Here is an 8,274-nt window from a genome sequence, read left to right on the forward strand (position 1 = left end):
CAGTGTAACCTCCAAAACACATAAAAAATGTATAGAAAAAACAAAAAATTAGACTCACTCGAATTGTTTTCTTTCTTCGATAAATATTAACCGGAGGTCAAGTCATTTCCATATATGCGAAAAAATCCGGATAAAAGAGCTTTTCCGACAGTGTAACCTCCAAAACACATAAAAAATGTAAAGAGCCCAATACGTAACAAAAAATTAGACCCACTCGAATTTTTTTTTCTTTCTTCGATAAATATTAACTGGAGGTCAGCTCATGTCCATATATGCGAAAAAATCCGGATAAAAGAGCTTTTCCGACAGTGTAACCTCCAAAACGCATAAAAAATGCAAAGAGCCCAATACGTAACAAAAAATTAGACCCACTCGAATTTTTTTCTTTCTTCGATAAATATTAACTGGAGGTCAGGTCATGTCCATATATGTGAAAAAATCCGGATAAAAGAGCTTTACCGACAGTGTAACCTCCAAAAGGCATAAAAAATGTAAAGATCCCATTACGTAACAAAATATTAACTGGAGGTAGCTCATGTCCATATATGCGACAAAATCCGGATAAAAGAGCTTTACCGACAGTGTAACCTCCAAAACACATAAAAATGTATAGAGCCCAATACGTAACAAAAAATTAGACCCACTCGAATTGTTTTCTTTCTTCGATAAATATTAACCGGAGGTCAAGTCATTTCCATATATGCGAAAAAATCCCGATAAAAAAGCTTTTCCGATAGTGTAACCTCCAAAACACATAAAAAATGTATAGAGCCCAATACGTAACAAAAAATTAGACCCACTCGGATTGTTTTCTTTCTTCGATAAATATTAACCGGAGGTCAAGTCATTTCCATATATGCGAAAAAATCCGGATAAAAGAGCTTTTCCGACAGTGTAACCTCCAAAACACATAAAAATGTAAAGAGCCCTATACGTAACAAAAAATTAGACCCACTCTGGAGGTCAGGTCATGTCCATATAATATATGCGAAAAATCCGGATAAAAGAGCTTTACCGACCGTGTAACGCATAAAGAATGTATAGAGCCCAATACGTAACAAAAAATTAGACCCACTCGACTTTTTTTCTTTCTTCGATAAATATTAAGTGGAGGTCAGGTCATGTCCATATATGCGAAAAAATCCGGATACAAGAGCTTTTCCGACAGTGTAACCTCCAAAACGCATAAAAAATGTAAAGAGCCCAATACGTAACAAAAAATTAGACCCACTCGAATTTTTTTCTTTCTTCGATAAATATTAACTGGAGGTCAGGTCAAGTCCATATAATTTATGCGAAAAATCCGGATAAAAGAGCTTTACCGACCGTGTAACGCATAAAGAATGTATAGAGCCCAATACGTAACAAAAAATTAGACCCACTCGACTTTTTTCTTTCTTCGATAAATATTAACCGGAGGTCAAGTCATGTCCATATATGCGAAAAAATCCGGATAAAAGAGCTTTTCCGACAGTGTAACCTCCAAAACGCATAAAAAATGTATAGAGCCCAATCCAGCCGAAAAACAGTGACAAATATTTTGTTCTAAAAATACTCAAAATGACTCTAGAAAGAGTCACAAACGACTCAAAATGAGTTACTGGGTCAATATAAAGTAATTCTATAACAAAAACACGCACTAATAACCATAATTTGCTTTAAAAATAACCAGAGCCCAATACGTAACAAGAAAAATTCTATGTCTAAAGAAAAACACTGTCAATTTTTTTTTTCTAGAAGACTCAAAATGACTCAAAATGAGTTACTGAGTCAATATAAAGTAATACTATAACAAAAACATGCACCTAATAACCATAATCAGCTTTGTTCTAGAATGATTCAAAATGACTCAAAATGAGTTACCGGGTCAATATAAAGTAAGTTTATAGCAAACAAAAAATGCAACTAATCACCACAATAACCAGAGACCAATACGTAACAAAAAAGTCTTGAGAAAAAACACTGTAAAAAAATTTCCTAGAAAGACTCAAAATGACTCAAAAAGATTTACTGAGTCAATATAAAGTAATTCTATAACAAAAACATGCACCTAAAACCCATAATTTGCTTTAAAAATAACCAGAGACCAATACGTAACAAAAAAGTCTTGAGAAAAAACACTGTAAAAAAATTTCCTAGAAAGACTCAAAATGACTCAAAAGGATTTACTGAGTCAATATAAAGTAATTCTATAACAAAAGCATGCACCTAAAACCCATAATTTGCTTTAAAAATAACCAGAGCCCAATACGTAACAAAATAATTCTAAGTCTAGAGAAAAAACACTGTAAAAAAAATTTTCTAGAAAGACTCAAAATGACTCAAAAGGATTTACTGAGTCAATATAAAGTAATTCTATAACAAAAACATGCACCTAAAACCCATAATTTGCTTTAAAAATAACCAGAGCCCAATACGTAACAAAAAATTCTAAGTCTAGAGAAAAAACACTGTCAAAATTTTTTTTCTAGAAAGACTCAAAATGACTCAAAAGGATTTACTGAGTCAATATAAAGTAATTCTATAACAAAAACATGCACCTATTCATGATAATGTCCTTTTAAAATAACCAGAGGCCAATACGTAACAAATAAATTCCAAGTCTAGAGATAAAACACTGTCAAATATTTTGTTCTAGAAAGACTCAAAATGAGTTACAGGGTCAATATAAAGTACTTCTATAAAAACACATGCACATAATATCCATAATTTGCTTGAAAACAACTGGAGCCCAATACGTAACAAAAAAATGTATAGAGCCCAATACGTAACAAAAACCACTACAGAGGGAGGGAGTATGAATAAAGTAATTTTAATCAAATTTTAGTTTTGTTACGTATTGGGCGGGATGAATTATTTTTTGCCACTTTTTGTTCTAGGTAGAAGAGGTTGAGCCCAATACGTATCAAATTGATACGTACTGGGATTTTGTTACGTATTGGGCTCTTACAAACGTCCCCACGCCACACACACCCTCACGCGCTTAATTTAAGACTGCTTTTGCCCAAAATGAAGGTAAATGTAATTGGTATTTGATGAGCCAGCGCAATGTTACCCTATTTTGGCTCAAAACACGTTGTTTTTTGCGCTAAGCTAAATAGAAAATGCACTGAACAATTATTGCTTTATTTTTCTTCTATTATGATTTTTAAGGGGATGTCCCACATGGTAAAAATTAGTGGGTGACGTGTACCCTCTCAATCGCTCCAAACACCCTATTCACTCTACACACCTGCTGACAGGGTAATAGCAAATCCGGTACCAGATACGCTTCCGTCGCTTGTAAAGTTCACCACTACTTGTCTAAGTGGCACGAGAAAGCCGCTATTACCTATAGGTAAGCTATTTCCAGAGAATGTTCCGTACTGATCATCATCATCCAAGGTGCCAATATGTAGGAAGTCACCACTACCTAAACTTGATATTTGGAACTCAACGTAGAAGTACATTTCTTCAGCATTGTTGAATGTCCATTGACATTGTTCATCGTTATTATAAAACAAGTATGTCAAGGCATAGGGCTGGTTAGTACCTATGAAAATGTCACCACCACAGGCTGTAAATAATATAGAAATACATTACGTTACTATGGTTATTGGAGCAGTGGATAAGTTTGTGTCCTTCTCTAAGAAAATGCAATTAAAGATGGGCTCAAACACTGAATTGCAATAACATTCTACGAATAAATAGTAACATTAATTAGGTGCAATATCGTGTTTTCTCTATTTTTGAGATAATCTGTGATAAAAAAAAAGAATTATCCACGAATCAAACAGTTAACCACGAATCCGTACTTCAATCATAGTCTATGATTAATTTTTAATTTGAGGGTTTTTTTGGTTTTTTGTTTTTGTTTTGCTTATAAGAACTCAGAAGCCTGTTTGGATTGATAATGCTCATTGAATTTACCACAAAAACCGTTTAAAACGTACAACATGTACAAGATGCGCCAAAGTTGAAAAGTGTATTCCTCTGTGTTCTACTATTTACCCGTTATTCGGCTGTACTTCCAAATAATGGTAAACCCAATGGTATACATCTACTGATGATTTGGTTGAAATGATTGTTGAAGTACATTTACATTAAAAACTATACCTGTACCGTTTAGCTTTGCTTTAAGGGGACTCGATCTTTTGTGCGTAATTATAGAGGGCCAGGGGATTCACTCTATCATTAAAAAATTATTTGAAGAAGTTTAAGAGCCCTAAGAATAAAAAACTGTAGTGTAATTCACGCCAGACACAATTTCTTTTATATGACAAAAATTAATTTTTATAATCGATCAAAAAACAAACGTTTTATATCAATTTTAAATTTAGCCTGAATCGGTAAATATGGTACCTCTCGCCCTTTTTTAGGTTAAGGCTGTTTTTACCATTATGCAACGAACCATTGTTGAAGCTATTTCACATACATGCACAAAACATTCTAGAGAAAGAATGAGGCCATATACTGTTGAAATATCTTTTGTTGATTTCGAATGATTATGTCATGAAGTCGTAACTTTTAAGGTCAAATTCCTAAAACCAAAACAAAACATTGCGACGCAGATATTTCCCGACTTACGCAATTTCATCATCACATCAGTGTCTTTATTATTTGTTTGAAACCTTTCCCAAACGTTTGTGCTCTTTATGCATAAAACGGCTAATCTATCTTTACAAAACGCGTCTTTTTTAGTAAACAAAAGGCTAAAGATGGCATTATGAGATTTATCATTTATCATTACACTCCTCCACTCAACTGCCACCGTGGCTGAGCGGTAAAGCGCTAGACGCGTAATCAAAGGAAGTTCCGAATCGCTGGTTCGAATCCCAACGAAGCCTGTGGAAACTTTTTTTTTCTTCAAAATTCATGATCGCATTCCGAAATGAGTCACTTGTCGGTAAATCATGTATCGTATCCTTAAGACCTCGTTTGAGAATTAAAGAAACGGCGATCTAAAACCCAAGGAAGTATAACGAAATCTAAAGTTGCACTTTCATGTTCTAATCAATGAATAAACACGTCACTAGTTAATCAATGGAAAGTACGGCGCTAGTTCTCTTGTTCGAGAACACTTTGCATACAAATAGTCCCGGGGCAAATAGTGCATGCAATGGAGCAAACTGCAACATTTGAATTTGAAGGGCTTTTGGATCACCGTGTCTTTATTTCTTGAATAATTTTAGGTGTTAAATCTGAGCTAAAAGATGTAGCTATTGGCTGCTGGTGCTACATGTAATATTATGACATATCTGTCTTTGTTTAGGATATATAGGTAAAACATAACTGGTACCTTAATTGGGAAAGTATTGGTATAGTAATAATACTAATAATAAAACAGCATTTATCCACGCTTTATGAATACTCAGATTCCTCAAAGCGCGCCACGGGTCGATATGCTGCCAAGCCCCAAAGGGCAGCGCAAGTTGACCTCAATGCTGAGTGTGACAGACAACAGGCCCGGGCTGATCCCCTGCTCTTTATGAAAAGGCCTGCAACTCTTCTGGTACATGGGACCACCATAGTTGTTTTTGCATGTAGACAAAGTTTCTGGCAGACCAAATGCATTAAGGGATCTAGAATGAGCGTTTATTGCGTTTCGACAGTATTTTTTTGTGGGACATGAGAGCACCTCGGACCTATCGAATTGCATTCTGAATACGAAGCATGTCTTTCTGATATCAAATAATTTTCATTTTTGAAAATCACAATATAATACAAATTTTATGACAAATTATAAAATTTGATATTTTTCAAATTTTGATATATAACAGTCCTCGAAGTAAATTATATAAATCTAATGATATATTCTTAAAGTGTATGTAGCAGGGAGGAAAAGCCGACGGTCAATTGAAAATTTTGACCTTTTATATTGAAGATATGGATTTTGTTCACCAAAAGACCTAATTTTTGTTGGTGTTTTGGGGAAAAAAATCCATATCTTCAATACGAAAGGTCAAAATTTTCAATCGATCGTCGGCTTTTCATCCCACCTACATACACTTTAAGTATAAATCATCAGATTTATAAAGTTTACTTGAGTACTGTTAAATATCAAAAATATCAATTTTAATGATTTGCCATAAAATGTGTATTACATTGCGAATTTCAAAAATCAAAATTATTTGATATCAGAAGGACATTCTTCGTATTCAGAATGCAATTCGATATGTCTGATGTGCTCTAATGTCCCACAATAAAAACTGTCCAAACGTTCATACCCCAGCCCTTAATTGAACATGTTGAATATTAGTCACGCAATAATTGTATAGACTGCAACGCATAGATTGGTTTACAAGCGTACAAATCAGTACATAAAATTAAAGTAAAGAAAGGTTTAGGTTCAATGAGCCGTTTCTAGATAAATGAATAGGTACTAATACACAATTCGTATTTATGACCTTGTTGGAGCGTACAATCATGTATGCATGGAATATTTTGCCATGTAATGTTTCTAGGTGCGATTCACTTATTTGACATTATATGGTTGGGGCACCTTGACTCCCTCTTTTTTTAAATGATCTATGCCCGTGCGACAGGGCATAGATATTATATTTGTTGCATTTAGCATGTTAAGTTTTCGTCTCGTCTTTTTCTCTTCACCACACAGAGTAAGGCTAGCTCAAAATGAACATGGCTCGTAATTATTTGGCACACGTATGGGCCATAACCTGTAAATGTGCCTTTTGCCCATATTTTTCCCCGTAGATCAAAGGGCAGGGATACACGGGCCCAAAGTGTAATTATACGGAGCTTGCCGTTTTTCAGCAGATAAAGTAGCTTCAGGGCCCTGAGTCAGTACATAGCAGCCTGAGTACACTAGCCCCATAGGTCATTTTGGGCCAGGGCTCCACGTGTTAAAATAAAGTCCAACCTGATCGATCAAGGCTAAGGCGTTAGCTCTGTCCGTTATTACCGACCCACAGTTAAGTGTCACCAACAACGTACTAAGGACAACAATGACTAAGGACAGGAAGTCTGAGCCCAATGTCCCAGGTATTAAGGATTCTAATCATTTCAGTTATGAAATCAAATCGCATCAACAATCTATTGTCAACGGGTCTTCGGATATCAATCACCAGTATAGAACAAGCATCCCTCTTATTACCGGCATTATACATTCGTTAGCCCCATAGGTCATTTTAGGTCCAGGCCCACATGTTAAAATAAACCTCAGCTATATGGGCCATTACCTGTACAATGTGCCTTTTGCCCATATTTTCCCCCTTAGATCAAAGGGCAGGGACACATGAGCACAAAGTGTAATTATACGGAGCTTGCCGTTTTTCAGCGTATAAAGTAGCTTCAGGGCCCTGAGTCAGTACATAGCAGCCTGAGTACACTAGCCCCATAGGTCATTTTGGGTCCAGGGCTCCACGTGTTAAAATAAAGTCCAACCTGATCGATCAAGGCTAAGGTGTTAGCTCTGTCCGTCATTACCGCGACCCACAGTTAAGTGTCACCAACAACGTACTAAGGACAACAATGACTAAGGACAGGAAGTCTGAGCCCAATGTCCCAGGTATCTAATCATTTCAGTTATGATTGCAAATCGCATCAACAATCTATTGTCAACGGGTCTTCGGATATCAATCACCTGTATAGCACAGGCTTCCCTCTTATTACCGGCAACCATACTCGCTTACATCCCTAGGAGTTGCATGGTAAGCTCCAAAGGATAAACCAAGAAAAGCATATGTACACTGCAACCGAAAGCACTCAAACATTACAAACTAGCGCATGAGATCAAATTAATGATGCTTTTGTGTAAAAAAATTCTAGTGTGCGATGAATCGTATGACCATGATGACTGGAAACTGCGTCATAACATGTTCGGTTAATGAAATAAAAAGAACTGCAGACGCCTCACTTACAATATGACTTATAAAGTTATCAATGTTAAATTGTTACTAATAATGTAGCATATCTACCTTGACTTTCGGTAGTCTTGATGATGGCACAGAAAAGAAAGACTGTGATGACAAACATGTTTACATAAAACATAGTCCTTACAGGCTTCATTCCGCCATGAGTTGTATAGCATGATATACAATAAGAGTACGTGTCAAGTTGCAGGTTCAATTCACAATTTGAAAGATTGGACGCGAATAAAAACGTGCGCACTGACACGCCATTGTATTTAATTCTACAATTGTTGGTAGTTTAACATGTTAGTCCGGTGGCAAAGGGTCCTGAACTAGGAGTCCGTAGATTTTTGATGATTAGAAGATGCCACCTATCTGGATATGTTCTACACATGTCTAGGAACAGGAAAATCTTTGTTGCCAA

At 35.8% G+C, this 8,274-nt stretch overlaps 1 protein-coding gene across 1 annotated transcript in view; it reads right to left on the minus strand.

Moving 5' to 3' along the window:
- Nucleotides 1-7,943, minus strand: part of LOC140146838 (extracellular tyrosine-protein kinase PKDCC-like) — a 214,068-nt gene extending 206,125 nt beyond the window's left edge. The window contains exon 1 of the mRNA XM_072168720.1: nt 7,917-7,943. The gene's annotated coding sequence lies outside the window, so the exon portion shown is untranslated. The remainder of the gene's footprint in view (nt 1-7,916) is intronic.
- Between the last annotated feature and the right edge of the window lie 331 nt (nt 7,944-8,274).

The sequence above is a fragment of the Amphiura filiformis genome, chromosome 2, assembly GCF_039555335.1.
Source record: "Amphiura filiformis chromosome 2, Afil_fr2py, whole genome shotgun sequence".
NCBI lineage: Eukaryota > Metazoa > Echinodermata > Ophiuroidea > Amphilepidida > Amphiuridae > Amphiura > Amphiura filiformis.